General features: G+C 45.3%; 1 pseudogene across 1 annotated transcript; it reads left to right on the top strand.

Annotated features, from left to right (window-relative positions):
• Window positions 1–1,268: 1,268 nt before the first annotated feature.
• On the top strand, window positions 1,269–21,525 carry LOC308038664 (solute carrier family 22 member 2-like; annotated as a pseudogene). The gene is made up of 13 exons: window positions 1,269–1,337; window positions 3,501–3,842; window positions 5,357–5,460; window positions 8,659–8,813; window positions 9,625–9,793; window positions 10,440–10,554; window positions 11,109–11,215; window positions 11,381–11,594; window positions 13,458–13,566; window positions 15,559–15,671; window positions 16,639–16,738; window positions 18,104–18,165; window positions 21,259–21,525. The product of its transcript is annotated as a solute carrier family 22 member 2-like (transcript).
• Window positions 21,526–22,486: the final 961 nt, after the last annotated feature.

Raw genomic sequence — 22,486 nt, 5'->3', positions numbered from 1 at the left:
TAAGAACACTGGTCATTGTAACTCAGCAGGATTACTTTTCACATCTCTTTTCATCCAAGGTTCATCATGTTCATCATGTAGTTTGGTGCTTCATAAAACTCAGAGATCAAGTGCCCCGCAGGGGATTCCCTTTGTAAGCACTAAACAAGCTACAAAGTCTTTCCTTTGAAAGAGGGGTAATAAAACTTGTCAGCAGAAAATCTGCAGGCAGAAATCTTTGACCATAGATTTTTTTTGTGCATATCCACATTTTTTATGTTTAGCTGCGCTGAATCTCTTCCAGTCTTCCATCATTGCTTACATGATTTGCCACAAGCTAATTGTTTACAGGGCAGGCAAATGGGGAACACTATGAAAGGATCTTATTCAATTGTGGCTATAGGAACACAGCATAAATCATTCCCCTCAGTAAAAGAGGCCGAGAATGTCTCCATTGCTTAAGCACACATTTACACATTACCATTGTCTAACAAATTCACATGAAATAGCTGTCAAGTGTTTGTGAGATGGGGCTGTGGTTTGGTGCAGCCTCTGCCCATTGCCTCCCCCTGGGAACATGACAGAGGGCAGTGGGCACATGGGAGCTGCTGTGGGGTCTCACAGCCACCCTTAGCTCCTCGCATGTGGGGCAGCTGCGTGTGAAGCCCTGCAAGTTTGGTACGGGCACCTCTGTCTCAGCAGTACCGACTCCTACTGCAGTGGCTGGTCTGCTTCCTGTTTGGGACACAAAAATATTTTTTAGGTATTGGGTGCCTAAAAGAAATCTGCCCTGTTATGTCTTCTTTGCATTGTCTTCTTCTACACACCCAAAGCAGCAAGCAAGAAGTCATCTATATCCAGTGTAATTTTGAGTATAAAGTTCTTCAGTTATGTACGTATGAGGGCGCAGACAACATTGCTTTCGTAATATTTATGGCTTCCGAAAATACTGCACAAAGGAATTATCACCTACCCCATACTGTGCACTGACTGACTCTCAGTGACAGACTGGAAGAGCCATAACCTAAGACATCAGCTCTTCTATTTCAAACCTGTCGTATACAAAACAAAGCAACAACAACGGCTAAAAGAAGAAAGCCAAAGTTTGTTTAGACATGGCATTTGAGAAACAAAGGTTGTGATGTATGGCTTGAAAATTGACAAAGTTAATTAATTATTTGTTTGTGAGTCTTAAGCAAACACTTTGACTGTTATTTAAGCATGTAATGAAGGGCAAAGCCCTGGAAAGCAACTGACTCAGATAATTTAATGATCTGCAATATACAAAGATGCCAACCCTGGATGAGGTTCTAGAACAGATCGGAGAATTTGACTTCTTTCAGAAGCAAGTCCTCTTTGTCTTACGCCTGCTTTCTGCTACCTTCCCTCCCATCTACGTGGGGATTTTTTTCCTGGGATTTACCCCCAATCACCATTGCCACACCATTGCAACAGTTCTCTGAGTGCGTGTTGAAGAATGCCACTGCCCTAAGTCCTCAAGGCTGGAATCTTGGAGTTGCTTGATCCATGAACTGCTGCATGAAGTGACTTCCCACGTACTAAAGGATAACACTGCATGGTCTCTTCATTGTGACTGTGCATTACAAGGCTTAGGTAAAACATATGTTCTCTGCCTGAGGGTGCTTATCTGCACAATATCGATGTATTTCTAAGAGTCAGCTGGTAGCACTGAGTCTTGGTGTCTTGTCTTGGAACTGTTTCTTACTTTTTATCCAGGCATTTGTAGGTAGATCGACTGAATCTTTTCTTTTTTAGAGCTGTGTGCATGACTTGCTTCGCCAGAAGGAGGAACATGCTATGAGAATAGTGGGGACTAGACAAATACATGTAAATGGCTGGGCCAGGTGCAGAGAAGGTGCCAGTCACCGTGTGGCTCTCTGTGAGGTGAGCCTCTGAGAGCCCCACCTGCACGGCACAGTGCCACCCAGTCTGGACTGTGAAGAGGGTTATGGGAAATCGGGAAAATGATCCCAGTCTGTATCTGACTGTTTTATTTTGTGAGGATCTGGTGCACACCATTACCAACTGTGTAAAACAAACAAACAAACAAGCTAGGAAAGAAGTGGTGCGAGGTTTCATTAGTGTGTGTTTAAGATACAGCCTAATGGCTTTAAACTTCACCCACTCCCCAGGCAGGCTTTGATTTTTGGTTTCCTTGGCCGCTGGTGTCTGTGCACATCCCACTGCCGGGGTGGCTGTGAGGTCAGGCTGGGAATGTGGTGGCCACAGTGCCCTTGTGTGTCCCTGTCCCCATCCCCAGTTCCTCAGGGAGCCCCTGCAGCTGTGGAGGTGAAAGTCTGGTGCGATGTGATGTCCCTGGCTTGGTGACACTGCTGTAGGTGGCCGCAGGAGCAGAGTTCTTGTTCCCTTGCCTCAGCTGTTCCTGCTGGAGAAGAGGAGGGGACACATCTGTGTGATGCAGGGAATGATCCTGCTCTGCAAAGTGGCTTTCACAGCTGGTTAGACCACTATTGCTCTAATGGCTGCGAGACCAGGTGAATAATGGCTTCTATTTCTGTCCCTGGGCAGAGTGGCCTTCTAAGCTGGCTTGTTTTTCTGAGTGTCTTGGGAGGAGGTCTTTAATTTCTTTGCATGGTTACCTGAACCGTGCAAATCACTTTCCAGACCATATGTCATTTTTTCCATCTTTAAAATGTTACCTTCACTTATGCTTTTCTTTCTGATGGAAGCAACTGTTGTCAGCAAAAGGTGATGGAGTAGCTTACTGCCTATCCATAAGCAGCATGAAGAACTTCTGGAGCCAGATATAACTGGATTTTTTGAGGGTGCCCCACAATGAAGTCTGCCTAAAGTCTTTTACAGGCCTCTTATGGTAAGAAACAACTGTTTTGGCCAGAAGCATTCTATATTATGATTTCCCAAAGCTGTTTGCAGTACATAATTCCTTAGTGAACCCTTTTTCTTTTCTATCACTGCAAAAAATAAGGTCAGATGAAAATTGTCTTCCAAAATGTCAGCAGCAGAGGATTTCCTTGGAAATGGAAGAGTGTGGAGAGTGAGGGGTGAGACACATGATACTGGAATTTGTGGGACAACTGTTCTTTTGCCATGATGTGGCTCAATGTATAGATACTTCTATTTCTCAAGGTACTTACCTCCTCTTCATAGAGACCAGCTGATAAGCCTTATTCACATGTGATGCCCAGCAACTGCTACACTCAACTTTTCATTTGCTTGCATGTTGGTGGAATTTTCCATCTACACATTCTCCTTGAAATGCCTCTACTTTGAGGAGCTGATTTTGCTAATAAAAAAACAAAACAAATGAACGTATATGTGCTCTGTTAGTGGAGTTAGTCTTGACTTTTGGTCAAATGTCTTTGTTACTTAAATACCTTTGCTGCCAACTAAATATATCAGTGCTGCAGAGAAGACCTAGATGAGGTTTTTGGGGTGGTTTCTATGCCAGAATGCCAACACTAGATGACATTTTAGAGAATGTTGGAGAATTTGGCAGGTTCCAGAAGCAAATCTTCTTTGTCCTGTGTCTGCTGTCTGCTGCCTTCACCCCTGTGTACGTGGGCATCGTCTTCTTCGGGTTCATCCCCGAGCATCGCTGCTTCAGCCCCGGGGTGGCTGAGCTGAGCCAGCGATGTGGCTGGAGCCTGGAGGAGCAGCTGAATCACACGGTTCCCGAGTGGGGCGGCCACGGGACCGGTTTCAGCAGCCGCTGCAGGAGGTACGAAGTGGACTGGAACACGACGGGCATCAGCTGCACTGACCCCCTCGGCAGCCTCATGGGCAACTGGAGCTCTGTCCCTCTTGGTCCCTGCCAGGTTGGCTGAGTTTATGACTCCCCAGGGACCTCACTTGTCACTGAGGTAAGACACAATTTGTCAAGAAAAATCACTTTTATCTGCACACTTTGAAGCTAGAAGATGCTGGATTTGTAAAGTTTGATTTGGTGCACAGCCCGAGCCTGACTGTTAATAAATAGTGAATATCAGGATTTGCTAGGGATTTAGAGCCAAGATTTATTTGGATAAACAATAGGAAATTATTGCTTTTCCTGGGAGGATAATACTGTAAGTTTCTCATCAATCAGACAGTGACTGTTCTCATAATTCAGTATTTCATTCACCAAATTGAGGCTAGCACCCCATAGCCCAAACTGAGGAACTGCACATTTGGGTGACAATCCAGATACTCACAATGAACAAGAAGCAGAGGATGGGACTAAATTTGTCAGATAATGAGTTAGCAACAGCAGCATTGTTTTCTTCCAGCTTGCAGTGTCTAAACCAGATAGTTTAGAAAACGAAAATCCGTAAACCAGTACAAACAGTCTATAAGAAATTTAGAGACCTAAAGTATAGGACGGACCCTAAGAGAGATCTGTTTTACTTCTCCTCCAGTCCCAAATCTGTATAAATTATATCTAAACCATACCTACCAGTCAGTTCTGCAACCTGTTCTTAAAAAACTGTGATACTGGGTACTTCAAGGCTTCCTTGAGTAGGGTATTGATATTCCCTTGCTTTGCTATCATTACCATTACAAAGCAACTCCACCTCATTTTCCCTTGGGAGAGATGGGTTGGGGCAGAGAAGAGCACTCCCAGCCATCCTCCATGTCAGTTGAGCCAGGGAAACCGATCTGAGCTGTTTGGGACGACCCCAGTAAACTTGTGCAGGATAGAAAGAGATTAAATAAGCAGCCAAAGACATTAATGCTGCTTTCTGGTTTGAAGTCTTGTTACACCTGAATGAATATTCCCAGCTGTAGAGAAGTTAACACTGTTTTTCCCTCCTCTGTTCATTAGGTGCAGGTTGGTAACCTGTTAATTGTAAATCAAACGCAAGTTAGAGTACTGGTTCACTGCAGAGCGAAGTCAACCAAATCCTGGGCGTTTTGCCAGTGCTGTTGAGGAGCAGGACAGTCACATCAACTCCCCTCCGGCAGGGCTCAGAGCAGCCCCGATGCTTCTCACGCCCTGTGCTGCTTTCACACAGTGAGATAATATACAGCTAGAGACAGGCCTTGATATCTGGGAAGGAATTGATGCTCCAAGTGTCCTCCAAATTTCAAGCAGATGGGTAGGGAGGAGAGGGTGAGATTTTTCTGAACTTTCTAATTTGTCTGTTTAAAGTTTCTCTCCTCTCTCCCTCTCCTTATGTGTCATTGTGCAATAATTTCCTAGGGTGTAACTTTTCCATATTATTTCAGAAAATCTAGACAAGATATATGGCAGATGTCGGTTTAAGAGATTAGAGGGTTTGTTTTCTGGAGCCTGTTTTCTATTTGTATGTCATTGGTTTTGTTCCTTTATCATTCCTCAAAAAGTCATGGTTTCTGTTGAATATTCCTGCTTTTCTAACTGTGGTTGCTCATGCAGTTCAACCTGGTGTGTGAGGACTCCTGGAAGCTGGACCTCTTCCAGTCATGTGTGAACGCTGGGTTTTTTATTGGCTCTATAAGCATTGGCTACATAGCAGACAGGTAGGTAGTATGTGAACAGGAGTGAGATGAACTGTTTCCTCTGGTTAACCTGCTTTCTGCACATTACTGGTCAACACTCATGATTCAAAGGAGAAATCAATGCACTTAAACCTTGATCCAAAAGGTCCATGTGTCACTTACAAAGGGGCAGATGGTAGCTTCTAAGCCCTGGCTTTCAAAGGCTTTTGTGATACACAGAAATGCCATGGTGGTATTTCACTTTTACAACCTCTCAGTGGCTCCGTGGGGAATCTGCACGTTCACAAGTGAAAAGATTTTGTTTTCTTTCACACTGACTTGCTGCAATGTGAGCTCAGAGTTTGAGATGGAATTCTAACTCACACCCCAACACCCTTTTTCCTATCTTTGTGAAAAATTAGTTTCATGTTAGTTTTAGCAGTATCCAGATGGCCATGAATCAGTTTCAAAATAGGAGTGTTTTTCTCAGATACAGAAATAAAAGAAGTTGCTCCTTCTTAAATATTCTTCAGTACCCCTTTTTTCAGCTGGTTCTGTATGTAGCTGGATCTAGACTTTATTATCCCTCACCTCTTTTACACCACAAATGTCATCATGCCATAAATCTGTCCACTGGGGTTTTTTTAGGTTAGACTCTAAACAAATGTAATACTTTGTAGCTGACCTTCCTGTGGGTGTTTCCCAAATTTTTCAGTAGAATGGCATGAGAGGCTAAAACTGGAATTTGAAGAGGTGGAGGTAACATGGGGTAAACAATCCCATAGACTTAGTCTGTCTTGGAGAAGTGGGTTCTTTTCCTTGTATTCTGAGAACATACAAGAGGACAGATGGGCAATAGCCTTTTTCTCCCATGCTGACCAGGCCTCAGAAACATCTCTGCTGGACAGATATTGTCACCACTCCCTTCTTTTCACTTCCCCCGTCCTCCACATGGGAAGCTCTACAGGAAGGGTCACAGCGATCCCCTACAGCCATGCCACAAAGTAAGGATGGGACTGTGTTTGTCTCGCTGGTCCCTGCCCCCATGTTTCACTGCAGGCAAAACCATCATCGGTTGGGTTGTACACAATGCCTTTGTATGGAAAGTGGCTACCACGGTCCTGGGTAACCCCAGCAGGTTCCTCCACACAAACAAACCTGCTTGTGAAAAAACTCACCTATACATGGACTGCACAGACCACTTTCCAGTCCTCAGTAAACCGTTGTCTTACTGCCAGTGCACCAGACCATGCTGGAAGCTTTCTACTTAAAAAGACTTGTCTTCAGAAGATAGTGATTTATCAAAGCAATTATTTCTGGCCACATATCATGTCTTCAGTCCTGGGCTAGAGTCCCCTGATTGGAAGGACAAGGTTTGACACATGCCAATTTTTGCTTTTCTTGACATACATCTTGAAAGATCTTGGTTTCTTTTTGCATCAGAAAAGTATGTCAACTCCTCATCTTCTTTTTCCCCTAAGCCCAAATTCTTGGTTTCTGTCCAGTCTTCTAGTGAATTTGAAAGTATTCAGCCCTTTTTCCCCAGAATTGACAGTCAGAAAATGATGCACAGCTCATGAGAGCAAAGGAAGGGATATGTATCAGCTGCTTATCTAGGCATGACGAGACATGAAACAGCAGCAAGGAGATCATGTAACCATCAGAGACGCCACTCTCCAAATCACCATTTCAGCACAGAGATGAATTAAGCAATAATGTTCACTAGCAAAGGCATTTCTTGGCAGTGTATTGCTGTGCAAGCCAATAGAAACAGGAGCTCTCAAACCCACAGCCAATTCTATCTGAAATTCTTTCTCTCCATGTCAAAATACCGAAGGATCTTTTTACTAAGGCTTATTATCATGCAAAAGTATGAAAAGACTTGAGGGAGTAGGGTATCATTGCTGCTAAGATAATGCACACGCATGCCATAGCACTGAGGGTTTTTCTACTGCTCTACTCACTGCCAGTCTCCCCCAGTTCACCATGGTCCTAAAACACTGCAAGCACCCAGGAGCAACACAAAATCCCATACCCACAGAGAGTTGTGCTTAGGGCAAAAACAATCCCAGAGGCCTCAAATTTAGTAGAGGGAATGGGGAAAAGGCCCATGAATCTTGTGTTTCCATGTTTCCTAGATTTGAGATACTCGGCCTCTTCTTGTCAGAGAGCCTGAGTGCAGCTGGAGAGCTAGTTTTCCCCTGCATGAGATTGCTGCAACCTGCTGAACTCAGGACAATTCCTGCAAACATTTTAGATGCTTCAAGGGAGGTTTTATAAGCTCTTACCAAACATGCTTCTCTCTGAGGGATAAGGCCTACTCATTTACGTGATTGGCCTCTGGGCATCCATCCAGGCACTGACTTTGACATTAGACAGTCATAGGTGCCTTGAAATGGCTCACCTGTTTCCCTAGACAGCTCTCGAGGTCAGTGCTAACACACAGTACTTGCACCCCTGCCATTCAGAGCTGGGGCACTGGGAAATGGCCATTGCAGGACAGGGGTGCTCTCGTGGTCTGATGAGGCTCTCTTGTGATGGACTTTAAGGCAACTCAAAAATGTCTGCATGTCAGGCTTATGACAACATGAAAGTTTGAGCGATGTGGTCTGCTGATGTTACTGCAGAGAACAGAAGACATTTGTTTTGGCTGGCATTTATTGTCATCCTGTTTTTGTTAGAGGACATTGACTAATTTAATGCATTTTATAAATCATACTTCTAGCTGAATATATATGTGTCAGCTAGAAAACAAATGTCTTTCCAGTATTCCAGTAAGTTTTTTCTTTTGGGACCAATTTATTTCTATCAGTGAGTCATAGTGATAAATGGAATAACAAATAACAGAGATCTACAAGGTCCTCTTCAAGACGAGCTCAATAGTCAGCCTATGTTGCTGAGAAAATAAGTAAAGATCACAGTTATAGAACAAGATTCCCATTAAAATCTGTGGTAGCTTTGAAAGATGGGCTGAAGAGACCTATCAGAGTATTTCTTAAACTCATTAGCTAAGTCATTAACCAGAAGTGGGGAATGACCTGAAAACACAGGACAGAGGCGTCCCCTGAGCTTCCACTGAGATGAAAACTGTTGCAAAGGGAAGAGCAGATACACATTCCTATTCAAAATGAGCAGAGAAGAGGGAGACAGGGACCATCTCCACCCTCTTCCAACCCTTTGGTTTGCCACCTTAGCTACCCTGTCGTCAGCTGAGCCTCCTTTTCTTCTTTCCTTCTGCAGGTTTGGCCGCAAACTCTGCCTCCTGGTCACAGTCCTCATCAATGCGGTCTCAGGGGTTCTCATGGCCTTTGGGCCCAGCTACACCTGGACAGTGATCTTCCGCCTGATATAGGGACTGGTCAGCAAGGGGGGCTGGCTGACAGGCTACGTCCTCAGTTACGGCACCTTGCAAGTACACTTTCTGGGCAGGAACCCCACATTTAACAGCAGGGCTGACCCCTGCTGGTGTCATCCGATTTTTAAGGAACCGTGTGTAACAAAAGCAGACAATGACACTGGGTTCTTTACTGCCAAACTGCACCTCTTTGCTTAAATGCAGGTGTTTATGATTCAAGCTTGCACCAGCTCACAGCCAGAAATTGAATAATTAGGGGGCATCTCTGAAAAGTAGGGAGCGTTCATACCTGGAGAGGCTCTTGCCAAAATGAAGGGCAAGGTCTAGAGACAAGAACAGCTTGAAAACACTGTGAAGACGTATGAGACTTTTCTGGGACAGGTAGCAAGTGGTGCTGTGGAAGAGAACACTTGTGGCCTTGGTGCCAAAATGGTTTTTGCTGTCCTGTTTCACATGTTTGGCAGGCAGAGAGGCTGTGTTCCCAAAGCCATATAGGAGGAGGGAGATAGAGTCAAGCAAGTGCCAGCTGTTATTACATTTTCCCATTTAGTTCTTAGCTAGGAGTGGGAGGAAGAAAGCAACCTTTGCCCTGTGTTGATGGGTGAGGGCCTCACACCCTCGAAGGCAGGGGCAAAGTCCTCAGCTGACAGGTGGAGGAGAAGGGTTGGGACTTAGCCTCTGATTTACACAAGGGACCCAGAGCTGCTCTGCTTTCCTGTCCAAAACCATGCTCATACACCACAAAGAAAAGACAAGGCTAAGCACAGGGGGTCCATGTGGTTTTAGCTGGCAGGAGTCACATTCCCCCAGCTCTTCAACTCAATTTATTTGTGCTCATACTGTCTTTGCAGTTGCAGAATTTGTTGGCTCAAACTATCGGAGGGCAGTGGGCATCATGTACCAGCTTGCCTTCAGCCTGGGGCTCCTGGTCCTCACTGGCCTGGCTTATGCACTTCCCCACTGGAGGTGGCTCCAGCTCGTGGTCACGCTGCCCAGTTTCTTCTTCCTGCTCTATTATTGGTAAGTGCCTGCTCTTACAACTCCCAGCAATGTTGAGCCACGCCGATAAAACCAGGGGATTGTAGCCAAGAGCTACAGTATTTTACCCACTGTGAGAAGTTTTTCTAATGGTTTAATAAAATTGCCTTTTCAGAAAAAAAAAAAAAAAATGCAACAAACAGGCTTTTGTTTGCTACTTGTAGAAAAACTGAGTGAAAATGATCCTTAGAAAATTCCATATCAAGATCAGGGAACAGATTTGGGAGGGTTTTTTTTTCTTGTCTTTTTTTTGAAAAGTTATTTTCAGCATAGAAGAGCTTATGGGTCAGGTTTACAGCTATTCCTTTTTATATCCACAGGCTATTAGCCATTTCTAAAACATTTTAAGAGAAATTATCTCAGATTTATTTTTCCAAACTGTAATAAATAGGTTTTAGCCTTAAAAACAAAATGAACAAAAAATAAGGCTATGTTGTCATTCAAGTGGACCATAGATCAGAGTGCAATCACTGACAGCCACAACTACCACTGAGTTCAGTACCACCTGTGGATATTCAATACACTGCAGCATCTTAGCCTGAGAAACTCAGTTCCATTTTCATTTTCTGCATACCAGTAATATGCATTTTCCCTCCCCATAGCTGTCATGCTTTTATATGTGTTGCAGATGTCTGCCTGAGTCTCCTAGGTGGCTAATAGCTCAAAAGCAAAATGACAAAGCTCTGGAAGTTATTAAGCGCATTGCCAAGGGTAATAAGAAGAAGTTATCTCTCTCTTTCCAGGTGACTGAACTGCGTTTGTTGGTAATATGCAAACCTGGGGACAAATAAAGTTACAAGTTTAGGATTGTTCTGGGTTTAGAGTAGGTGACCAAAAGCACTGCAGTTCCCTCAAGCAAAGGCAAGCGAGTTTTCTTCTCTTTGACTGCCTAGAACCCTTGCAGAGCATATATGGGAAAAGAAGCTTGCAAAAATAGCCAGTAGACAAGAAAAATTCTTCCTTTAAGTCATATCAGTCAACAGTAAACTTGCTAATCTCATGACTGAAAATTCAAGAACATCCTTATTTATTGTTTGTGGGCTTTTAAAAATGCTGCTTCATGCCATACAACAGCCTTATACACGTGGCTGCACAGACATGAAGACTGTCAATACAAATTTTTATGTTTCCTTTCCCCAGAACACTCTGGAGAAGTGTGTTTTGCCCTCAGTTATTTAACTGGCAAATGAAAATCCTCAACCTTCCATTAATCCAGAGGAAAATATTAATTGCAGTGCTCACTACTCCCTCGCCTGCCCACTGTAATCTCTTGTCCTTTTGTTGCTTGTGCTCCTAGAATCTCAAGTCTGAAGATGAAGATGCAGAAAAGCTGAAACCTTCATTTCTGGACCTGGTCAGGACACCTCAGATTAGAAAACACACGTTCATTTTGATGTACAGTTGGTAAGGAAGGCTCTTCCAGCCCAAATGAAGAAGTGTGATTCAGTGCCCTAAATTGTTGTCATTGACTGAAGCCTGTCTTGCTCCTGATCAGCTGCAGATCTCAGTTCTTTGCATAAACTTTCTCTCAAAGGGTTAGGCTTCATTTGCATCCTGTTCTCTGCCTAGGTTCACAAGCTCCGTGCTCTACCAGGGCCTCATCATGCACATGGGAATAGCCTCTGGGAACATGTATCTGGATTTCCTCTATTCTGCACTTGTCGAGTTCCCAGCCGCCTTCATCCTCATGCTAACACTGGATTGGATTGGCCGTCGCTACCCCTGGGCTGCGGCAAGCGTGATGGCAGGTGGTGCTTGCCTTGTTACGGCCTTAGTCCAGACAGTGAGTCATGCAAACCTCTTCCAACAATGAATTCTCTCCCTGTCTCTTGGTTATTGCCCCAGAAAATGGACAGGAATCCTTACTAACCTGGCCCATGTCAGTACTGTGATCCAATGAAGACAAATACTATAAAAGCTAAAGTATGTCCCACCATCAGAATTTATACCAGCTAATGAGAGGCTGAAGAAATGGGGCAAACTAAATTTCCAAAGGGCATCAAATCAGATGACAAGTCCACAGGTGTTAGGTCCTGAGAGATGTCACGTTAAGTCCACAATTTTTGTCTGGCCTAAAATTTGGATTTGAATGCATAGTTCAGCTTCTTAATCCAAAACTCCCTATGATTTCTGTTTCTGAAAAGGAAAAATGTATGGGCACATGTATAAACTTAAACATCATCAGGGTACAGTAAGTGCTTTCTGCATCTACACATGACCAGTGTTGCTACCATAAATGTAGGATGTTGAGTAACCACAGTGACAGGCACTTGGCTTTTGTTTAGCTAAGCATTGTCTCCAGGGCCACAGTCTTAAAGCAATGTGTCCCTTAAGGGCCACAAAATGAAGCATTTTTTCTTTGTAGAATACAAGTAGACAGAAACCACAGACATAACAGTGCCAAACAACTATCAGTTCACAGGGGGACAAAGACAAAACCACAGAATATTACAGGAAAAATGTCATAGGCAAGAAAACGCAAAGTGTCCAGACAATACAAATTCATTTTAAGAAGTGACTGGGGAGTTCAGGGACTTTGCAAGGGACCACTGGGCTTCACTGGGAGAGCGCAGGGGTGGGAGTCCTGCGGCCCCACAGCTGCTGCCTGTGCTGAGGTACAGGGAGCAGCAGTGCCTGGGGCAGCATCTCGCCCCGGGGACAGGCACAGCTAGTGAAGATGCTGCTGCCAACCTGGCTCAGTTTAACACCCCGTGGGGCTTGGCAGAGGTACCCACCAGCGTAGACTCCCCAGCCTTCCCCATTTGCCTCTGCCAGCCCTGAGTTGAGCCACCTTCAAAACCCATAGCCCAAAGTCCAGCCTTCCAGAAAAGGGTTTTTTCACCCAGGCTGGCTCTGCAGGGACACTCTCCCACAGCTGCAATCTCAGAAAACCACATGCAGCAGTGGCTGGTGTCTCAGCTCTGCAGAGGCTCTACTAGCAGGGGTCACCAGCAGCTGTGGGTCAGTAAAACATTGCCCTGGGCTTGATGCACCCCTCAGCTGGCTAGAAGGGAGAAACAATGCTTGAGTGTGGTAACAGCTAAAACAGCTGAAGCCATCATCCAAGGTCAGTTTGGGATCTAAAAGCCCACATGACACACAGTGTCCTGGACTGACTCTACATGCAAGGCTGGGATATTTATTTGCAGCAGACATCTGTAGCTCCAGGTGTGAAAGCAACTGTAGAGATCACACCGAGAGACAGGGGACCAACACGAACTTTTCCCAGCCTGAAAGCCATGAGAAGCCTCTGTGCAAAAGTACAATCTCTTGCTGATAAACAGGTTTCAACTAGCACACAATGCAGCTGCCCTCCATTTAGTTTTATTGCAAGCAAGAAATGACATCTTAAGCTTTCGGTTAATGTACTAGATAACCCAAACTACTTTGTATCATTGATTTCTTCTCTCTGTGACAGCAACATAGCATAGTCTCAAGTCTTGGTTACTTGCTTGAATCACAAGCAAATTGCATTATAAATGTTTTATTGAGTGAACTGGAACACCATCATGTGCTGTCCTCTTAACGTTTCATGACAACAAACTTACTGTTTCCTTACATTAAATCTTTAATGTTGTTTTATGTCAAGGCCAGAAAAAAAACATAGTTTTATATTCCATCCTTAATGTGCACAATGTCTTTTCAGCTCTTTATTGGCTTAAAATGACTCCAGCATTCTTGGGCAGGATGGGAATTACTATGTGCTACAAAATTATTTGTGTTGTAAATCCTGAGCTGTATCCAACATTTCTCAGGTAAGTGCGCTGTCTTCTGCTAGCTCAATAGAGCACTAGGTGTTTCTCTGGAAGAGACTGGGAGAGGCCAACTCACAGTATCACAGTATCACAGTATGTTCTGGATTGGAAGGGACCTCAAAAGATCATCTAGTCCAATCCCCCTGCTGGAGCAGGAACGCCTAAGTGAGGTTGCACAGGAACATGTCTAGGTGGGTCTTGAATGTCTCCAGAGAAGGAGACTCCACAACCCCCCTGGGCAGCCTGTTCCAGTGCTCTGTTACCCTCACTGAGAAGAAGTTTTTTCTCAAATTTAAGTGGAACCTCTTGTGTTCCAGCTTGATCCCATTGCCCCTTGTCCTATCATTGTTTGCCAACGAGAAGAGCCTGGCTCCATCCTCATGGCACTCACCTTTTATATATTTATAAACATTAATAAGATCACCCCTCAGTCTCCTCTTCTCCAAACTAAAGAGACCCAGCTCCCTCAGCCTTTCCTCATAAGGGAGGTGCTCCACTCCCTTAATCATCTTGGTTGCCCTACGCTGGACCCTCTCCAGCAGTTCCTTGTCCTTCTTGAACTGAGGGGCCCAGAACTGGACACAATATTTCAGATGGGGTCTCACCAGGGCAGAGTAGAGGGGAAGGAGGACCTCTCTTGCTCTACTAACCACCCCCCTTCTAATACATCCCAGGATGCCATTGGCCTTCCTGGCCACAAGGGCACAGTGCTGGCTCATGGTCATCCTGTTGTCCACCAGGAATCCCCAGGTCCCTTTCCCCTACACTGCTCTCTAATATGTAATTTCCCAACCGATACTGGAACCTGGGGTTGTTCCTGCCCAGATGCAGGACTCTACACTTTCCCTTGTTAAATTTCATTAGGTTATTCCCCGCCCAACTCTCCAGCCTGTCTAGGTCCCGCTGGATGGCAGCACAGCCTTCTGGCGTGTCAGCCACTCCTCCCAGCTTAGTGTCATCAGCAAACTTGCTGATAGTACACTCTATTCCCTCGTCTAAGTCGTTAATGAATATATTGAATAATACTGGCCCCAGTACTGACCCCTGAGGTACTCCACTAGATACTGGTCTCCAACTAGACTCCGCACCATTGACTACCACTCTCTGGCTTCTCTCCTTAAGCCAGTTTGTAACCCACCTCACTACTCTATTGTCTAGACCACACCTCTGCAACTTAGTAACTAGGATGCTGTGGGAGACTGTGTCAAAGGCTTTACTGAAGTCAAGGTAGACCACATCCACGGCTCTGCCATCATCCATCCACCTTGTAACATTCTCATAAAAGGCTATGAGGTTGGTCAAGCATGACTTACCCTTGGTAAAGCCATGCTGACTGCCCCTAATAACCTTCTTATCCTTGATATGCCTGGAGATAGCACCAAGGATAAGTTGTTCCATTACTTTCCCAGGGACCTCAAGGCTGTGTATGCAGCTGAGGAGCCTGTGGCTCATGCACTGCCCTGGAAAAGGAGCTTGCATGTGTAAAATACACCTTGCAAAGGTGGAAGAGAGCTGCTGGGTGGTGCAGCAGAAACCCACCACCTTCCCCAGCCATGCCCCTTCCCCACTTCTGAGCCCAGCACTGATGTAGCAGATTTCTGAGGGAATGTGTAAAAAAACCTTCCCCAACACTATCCAAGCTTCCCTTCCAGTGCAGTTCGGTGAATCAGGAGAGGTCAAAAGATCGTTCACATCTCTCCTCCAGTACAGGGCTAGTCTTAATGTCCTGCCTTGTCTGACTCTTTCCCTTCTCACCCATCTAATCTTGCAGTATTACTCCCTGGGAGAATGCTCTGCCTGTGCCCTCTTTTGATTATGTTCACCACAATAGTGGCCGAGCCCTTTCTGAGCCCCAGGTTGTTCTCTGTCTTTTTCTCCCTGAGGCTCCTGGTCCACCTACCTGCTGAGGTGCTGGGGTGCAAAGCTGTGGGAGGCATCTTCAGGCAGAACTAGTGACATGGTGTGTGTGCATGCCTGCATTCCTTCTTCCAGGAACCTGGGAGTCCTTGTCTGCTCATCCATGTGCGACCTTGGTGGGATCATAACACCCTTCCTTGTGTACAGACTGGTGGAGCTCTGGCACGAACTGCCGCTGGTGGTCTTTGGTAAGAGTTGTGAGATGGCTTGGTTGGCCATAGCCTAGATGAATGAGTGAGTTCGGTGATCTATTTCTTGCCTTTAAAAAAAAACATAGAGAGATGTATATACATGCGTGTGTGGACACATGTAAGGCACAGCTCAGTAAGTCTGTTTTATCTGAGTGTTTGGAAATGGTGCCAAAGTCACCCCTTAGCCCTTCCTGCAGTGAAGGGGACACTGTGTTTTTGGGACAGCTCTTTCAAGGTTTGTCTTCCTACTGCTGAGCCCTTCCCAAGGGAGGAAAGTCTTTGGGTTCTGCCTCTCTCACCTGCACATGGTTACAGGACCTGAGGTCTGAGCAGGATAGTCTCCCGCCTCTGTACCAAAATGTTACTCTCCATCTCTTGCTGACACCTTAGGGGCCCAGTCTGTCAAGGATCCCATGGCAATTGAGTATGGCAAAGCAGCATGTCAGCCCTAATGTTAAGACTAGCACACTAAAAAAATGGGCTTCCTTGAAAGTCTGCTGCTGCCTGTGTTCAGATCAGTGTGCCCATATGAATCATCTGCCCTCACTACTGTCATAGCAGGCTCTAAAACTAGCCAGAAGGTGAAATTGGTCATGTGGGCTGGTAGCAACCTTCCGTGCATGTCCTAACCTAGCCAAAAGTAGGGATGACAGCTAGCTCGTGTCACCCCAGTCCCGTGCCAGCCAGATGACTAGAGCCAGTGTGCACAAAGCAAGGGAGCCAGACCACCTCTGGGTCCATGGCCCAGGATGGCTTTCCAGGCTTCAGATGCACTTCAGAAATATCTGCAATTACTACAAAATGAGAATGATGTAGATGAAAAGCCAAGTGTTATTACCACTTTGAGGAGTCCTTATTCAATTGTTAGGACAGCTGTGTCTCAATGAGAATTAATTAGTGACTTGGAATTAAACTCAAGTGTGACTATTGCATTGTCTTTTTGATCCTTGTTCTCTGTTTGCAGCTGTGATTGGCTTAATCAACGGTGGCTTGGTTTTGCTCCTACCTGAGATGAGGGGAAAAGCTCTGCCTGAGACCATTGAAGATGCTGAAAATTTGCACAGGTATGACATTAAGGAACCTCCCATGGAGCAAAGCTACTCTCCTTTACATCCACAAAATTTGCTATCAAAAAACAGTTATTGTACATCTCTGAGGATCTGTTGGATTTTGTTATGTAAATACAGTGAATGACTGGTGGGTAACTCATCCCCAAGTAGCAAGACCAGGCTCTGGACTCTCCTGCATGATCTGACCAGAATCCACTAACACCTTATGTGGGAGCCAGACAGTAAGAGGAGGCATGGAGAGTGGTTTCATGCACCATCTGAAAAACATCAGTCTGGGCTTTAGTCACTCCTTAGGCAGTGTGTACAGCTGCTCTGCCTTCAGAGGTGTCTGTCAGCACAGGGAAACATGTCCTCTTTGCCACAGCCAGTTTCCATCAGCAGGAGAGCACAGTGGCAGGAGCTTTTGGCATCTTGTTTAGCTGTCCTACCTGCCCAGGGAAGGTGAGGCAGAGGGGTAAAGGCACAGCTCCTTGGAAAAGGTGAACAGGTTGATGGCACGGAAACCCTACTTGAGCTGGCTGTTGTACCTGTGAGAAGTGAAGCCAGGGAACACAACCGTCAGTCACGCTAACCTCCCAGAAAGTTAGCAATCCCATCTAAGCATCTGTGGCTGCCAGCTGTACCCTGTTCATGCCTGGGGATGCTCACCACCCTAGTCTCACCTCCTATATGCAACTGTGCCAGTAAGGGGACTGCTGGTCTTGCTGGAGATATACACAACAGGACAAAAATGGCTGAGGTGTGGTTTTAAATTTGGAGAAGAAATGCAGGGAATGTGCTGAGTTTTCAGTGCTTTCTCCTCTGGCATGACTCGCACGTGCTAGAGCAGCTCCCACGGTGAGGGTAGAGCTGCATGGGGACTGAAGGAGCTGCTCAGATTTACTGAAGCTGATGTGAAGCCAAAAGACACTCGGCCTGGTAAAAAAAATAAGGTGTCGGGGTGAAAGAATCCAGCCCGGCCAGAAGAGGATGGCAATGTAGCACAGGGTAGAGCATGGAGAGGTTGCCTCTAGGAAAATTTTAAGAAGTTCATACACACAACTGCACACCCAGCCATTACTTTGGAAACCACACAGAATGACTGTTTTTACAGCAGGAAATGCCAGGTTAAAGTTACTAATGCTACTATTGTGACAGGATTTCCAGACAGCAGAGCAGCTACAATGAGGCCACAGAAACTCTCCAATTTGCTCCTTATTCTGCTACTCTTCAAAATAATCTGACCTCATTTGAAAAATTGTCAGTGATGAAACATCTGTTAAACCTAATTTTCAATGAATATACACATACAGATTATTTGGTGGATCATGGTGTTAGCCACCAGGAGCATCATCTGCCTGTCCCCCTTTCCTTCCACAGGCAAAAGAAAAGCAAGGAAAAATTGATTTACCTACAAGTTCTGACTTCTGAAGCTGCCCCAGGTAAGAATCATAGAATTATAGAGTTGCTTAAGCTGGAAAAGACCTTTAAGATCATTGAGTCCAACCATTACACTAAGCATCACACAGCTGCCCACTCACTCACCCTCGGTGGGATGGGGGAAAGAATCAGAAGGGTGAAAGTCATGAGTCGACATAAAGGCAGTTTAACAGGTAAAGTAAAAGCTGCACACATAAGCCAAGCAAAATGAGAGATTCATTCACCGCTTCACATGCACAGGCAGATGTTCAGCCATTGCCAGGACAGCTGGGCCCCATCAGGCATAACTGTTACTTGGGAAGACAAATGCCATCAGTCTGAACATTTCCCCCTGTTCCTTCTTCATCCTCCAGCTTCATATACTGAGAGCGACCTCATATGGTGTGGAATATGCCTTTGGTTAGTTGGGGTCAGTCCCAGCTGTGCCTCCTCCCAGCCTTTTGTGCACTCCCCACATTCTTGTTGGCAGGCCAGTATGAAAAGTTGAAAACTCCTTGACTGCTTGGCAACAACTAAACCAGCAGTGTGTTATCCACGTTATTCTCACACTAAATACAAACCAGACCACTATACCAGCTACTAGGAAAAACATTAACTTTATCCCAGCTGAAACCAGGACAAATATCCAATCTAAACCTCCCTGACACAACTTGAGGCCATTTCTTCTTGTTCTATCACTTGTTACTTGGGAGAAGAGACCGACACCCTCCATCCTACAACCTCCTTTCAGGTAGTTGTAGGCAGCAATAAGGTCTCCTCTCAGCCTCCCTTTCCCCAAGCTAAACAGCTCCTGTTCCCTCAGCCACTCCTCATAAGACTTGTGTTCCATATCCCTCACCAGCTTCATTGCCCTTGTTTGGACTCACTCCAGCACCTCGAAAGACCCATTTTGCCCTGCATCTGATGTTGTCGGGGCAGGGAGGCAGAAGGGGGCCAGCAGAGCAGCCGTAGCAAGCCCAGACCTCAACCCCACATGCAGGGGACAAGCCAGGCCAATGCGATAAGCTTTTCTCCACTGCACTCTCCCAGCTGCCAGCAGTCTGCAGCCTGGGGTATTCCAGCCAGAGGAGTTGGAGGCAGCAAAGCCTCAGGACCTGAGGGGCTGTATGCAACTATGTCATCATTAGTGATCAGTGATGGGGTGAGGGGAGAAAGACCCATTACAGTGACCCACTGGGAGTAGCATGAACAACAACAGGACACCATGCCCTGCATATTAAAGCATATTCTTATTTGTGTTTACACCTGATTGTTTTCCTAATGCCATGAGTTTGGGTTTTTGTACAGCCAAACTTCAAAATAGTTATAGGAGACAAGGACCAAGGCAGGGATGGGGGCAGGGAGAGGAAGGTGGAGTAGATGAGCCAAAAAAGAAGATATGGCTTTCTGAGTAGATCTCTCTTAATAACACGCTGGAAAAAAATCTCTCCTGTAGTGCTTTTGAAGCTTGAAATGTCCTCTCTATAGCCACTGGAAAGCACTTAAAACATAATTGACATCATATTCATCAACTTGCATATATTTTCTAGATTTGGGTTTGTCTCCTGGCCAGTCCCAGTTCTAGGATAAGGCCGAGTTTCTTCATATATTATAAGATTTACAGAATGTAAGATGACCCAGTGCCATACAGTAGTGACGGGATTGGAGCAAGTTGCAAATAAAATCTAGCACATGCATTGCTTTGATCACACAATAAACAGGGGAGCTGGAAGGCACACAAGCTTTGTACTGGCCTGTAGGATGTGATTTTCTGCCAATTCATGAACACATGCATTCAAGAAAACCTTGACAAAACAGCCACGTCAAAATTACAGTTTGCAGACAAGAAGCCTTAATAAGTCTCTGATACACCACAGAGCCCATGGTCACATTTGATGGGGTAAAATTAGCAGTGGGGTCTCCAAATAGCAGTGGTGATGTTTGGGTATTGGTGCTGACAGCAATAGCAGAGCACAAGAACTGTGCTTAGAAAGTGCTGCCCTGGACCACAGCTGCAGCCAGGCTGTCCAGTAGATGATGGCAAGGAGAACACCAGAAACTTTGTAAAAGTAAAGAGCAATTCTTTCCCAAAACCAGTAACTCAATGTTGTTGGGTACCCTGAAACATAGAGATTTTATGTTCTCTTTAGGCACAGTCCTTATATAGTCCAGTTTTAAGTAGCTGGGTGAGGGACAGGGTCTTTTTAAAAGGCCAGTCCCACTTTCGTTAACCCAGATAGAACCCTTGTCCATGCACTTCCTGGGTTGTGTGAGCCAGATGATGGTTGAAGCTCTTTCCCAAGCTCCATGGACAGCCCTGCCACTGAGCTAGTGATGCTTCGGCAGTCCTAGGAGCAGACAAACTTCAGCTGCTATTAAGGGGAAGTAAAGCTGGCAAACTGTTGTTTTATCTAAGGCAGGATATGTACTTGTCTTATACCCCAGAGGAGATCCACTCCTACCACATGCCCAGGACACAAAGGCTCTCTGCCTCTTGAGAGCAGCCAGAGAGCTGGACTATGTTTGACATGTTTTATTGACTTCCCAGCTCCAGAAAGCAAAACATGAATGGACGAGGTTACCAGCAAGGAAATAAATGAAGCACATTTGCCCTTGTGCTAGTTAAGGTGCCACCAGAAGCAAATGCTGTTATAACTTGTGTCTGTGAAGTGAAGGCATGCCAGAGCCTGCCTTCAGGCAGTAGGTCCTGCTGTGGCAGTAAGCAGTGCTTATGGAAAGAAATGCCAGAGTTACAGGTAAGAGTGTTGAGAGTCAGCTTCTGTAGTTACTCATTCATCCCAGTATTTGCTTAGCTTAACTTCTTGCTGCCTCCCTCATCTTCCTTCTGCAGAGTTTTCAACAGGTTTCAAATCAATGAACTGTAATAAAGACAGCTGCTCTGACAGATTTCTTTTTTTTTTTTTTTTGTTTCCAGAGCAGAGACATCTCTGCAACCACAGCAGGACACCAGCTCCACAAAACACATAATTACGTCCTCACTCTCCCTCCTGCCCACCTCAGGACCAGCTTGTTCCCCCCTAACCTTGAAGCAAATACTAGTTTTGCAACTGCCAGGGTAAATACTGTCAATCCCAGTCTGTCCTTGCTCTTCTCAGTGCAACCTCATCATGTCCCTGCTTTACTGGACAACATGCTTCCCTGTCTTTGAGGCCCTCACAGCAACACTGAACATCAACTGCGGCTCAGGCCAGTTGAAAGCAAGGACAAGATCATCGTACTGCCACACTGGGAAGCAATCCTGGGGGAATTTCACCCTTCCTGCCAGAGTCCAGAAACACTCTGCTCAGCTGGGAGCTCACCCTCTGCAGGGGATCATTAAAGGGCATCAGTATCCTGTGCCCTGCTTACAGCATCCTTATTGAAAAACAGCATGTCCCAGCAGTGCCAGGGATCAGCAACACAAACAGTTCCAGGGAGCCACTGTGCCATTGTGCCTGTTTTCCTCTGCAACCACAAGTCTATTACAGCTGCTCAATGGGATGGACTAGGAAATTTGTGAAAGGTACTGGATATTTCCTGGCAGACCCAATGTTGTCCCCCAGCTGAATCCATAGTCCCATCCTAAGTCTTCAGTGGAGCAGGATGCTGGTAGGCTCTCAGCTCTGCACCTCTCCTCCAGCGCCTTCACATATTTATAATGCTGTGGAGACACAGTAAACTAGTTTTCCAAAAAAACCAAAAAGTCCCACTATAGATTATCCACTATGAAGATGTTATTTAGCAAGACAAGAAAATTCAGTGGTTACACACTGAAAACTAAACAAGGCTATTACCTAATGAAGGACTACAAGCCTTTCTCCCATGCACTCCTTTTCATACTCTGAAGTTGCCACATACCCACCCTTAGGAGTCTGAGGATACCAAATAAGATCCCAATGGGGACTACAGTATAGGCATATGGACTCACATGAACATGATAAGACATAAGGGCCAGCAAAAAAAAAAAAAAAAAAGCCTGCACAAATCTGTTGCAAGTTGTAACAAGATTGTACCAGGTTTGTAGCCACCTCATTTCCACAGCAAAGGTAAATCTCAGTTATATTATGTTGCCTCTTCATAAGACAAAACAACAAAGTCAGACTTCATGGAGGTTTATAAAGTTTCATTTGGATGGACTACACCATCCCCACATTAAGATCTGTCCCCATGTTGAGGTCCACTCAGCTGGTATAAAAATTTCCCAGCCCTAAAATATTTGTTGTAGTGTACAGAGAGAGAAGCAGCTATACAGTGATAGGGACAAACCCTGAGCATTGTAACTAAAGGACAGATCAGGAAAAAAATAGGCAAGACTTTTAAGGGAATATTTATTCCAAATTGCCT

The sequence above is a fragment of the Nesoenas mayeri genome (genome assembly GCF_963082525.1).
Source record: "Nesoenas mayeri genome assembly, chromosome: 3".
Classification (NCBI taxonomy): Eukaryota; Metazoa; Chordata; class Aves; order Columbiformes; family Columbidae; genus Nesoenas; species Nesoenas mayeri.
The sequence above is the reverse complement of the archived record's forward strand: the minus strand, read 5'-3'. Positions and strand labels throughout refer to the sequence as shown.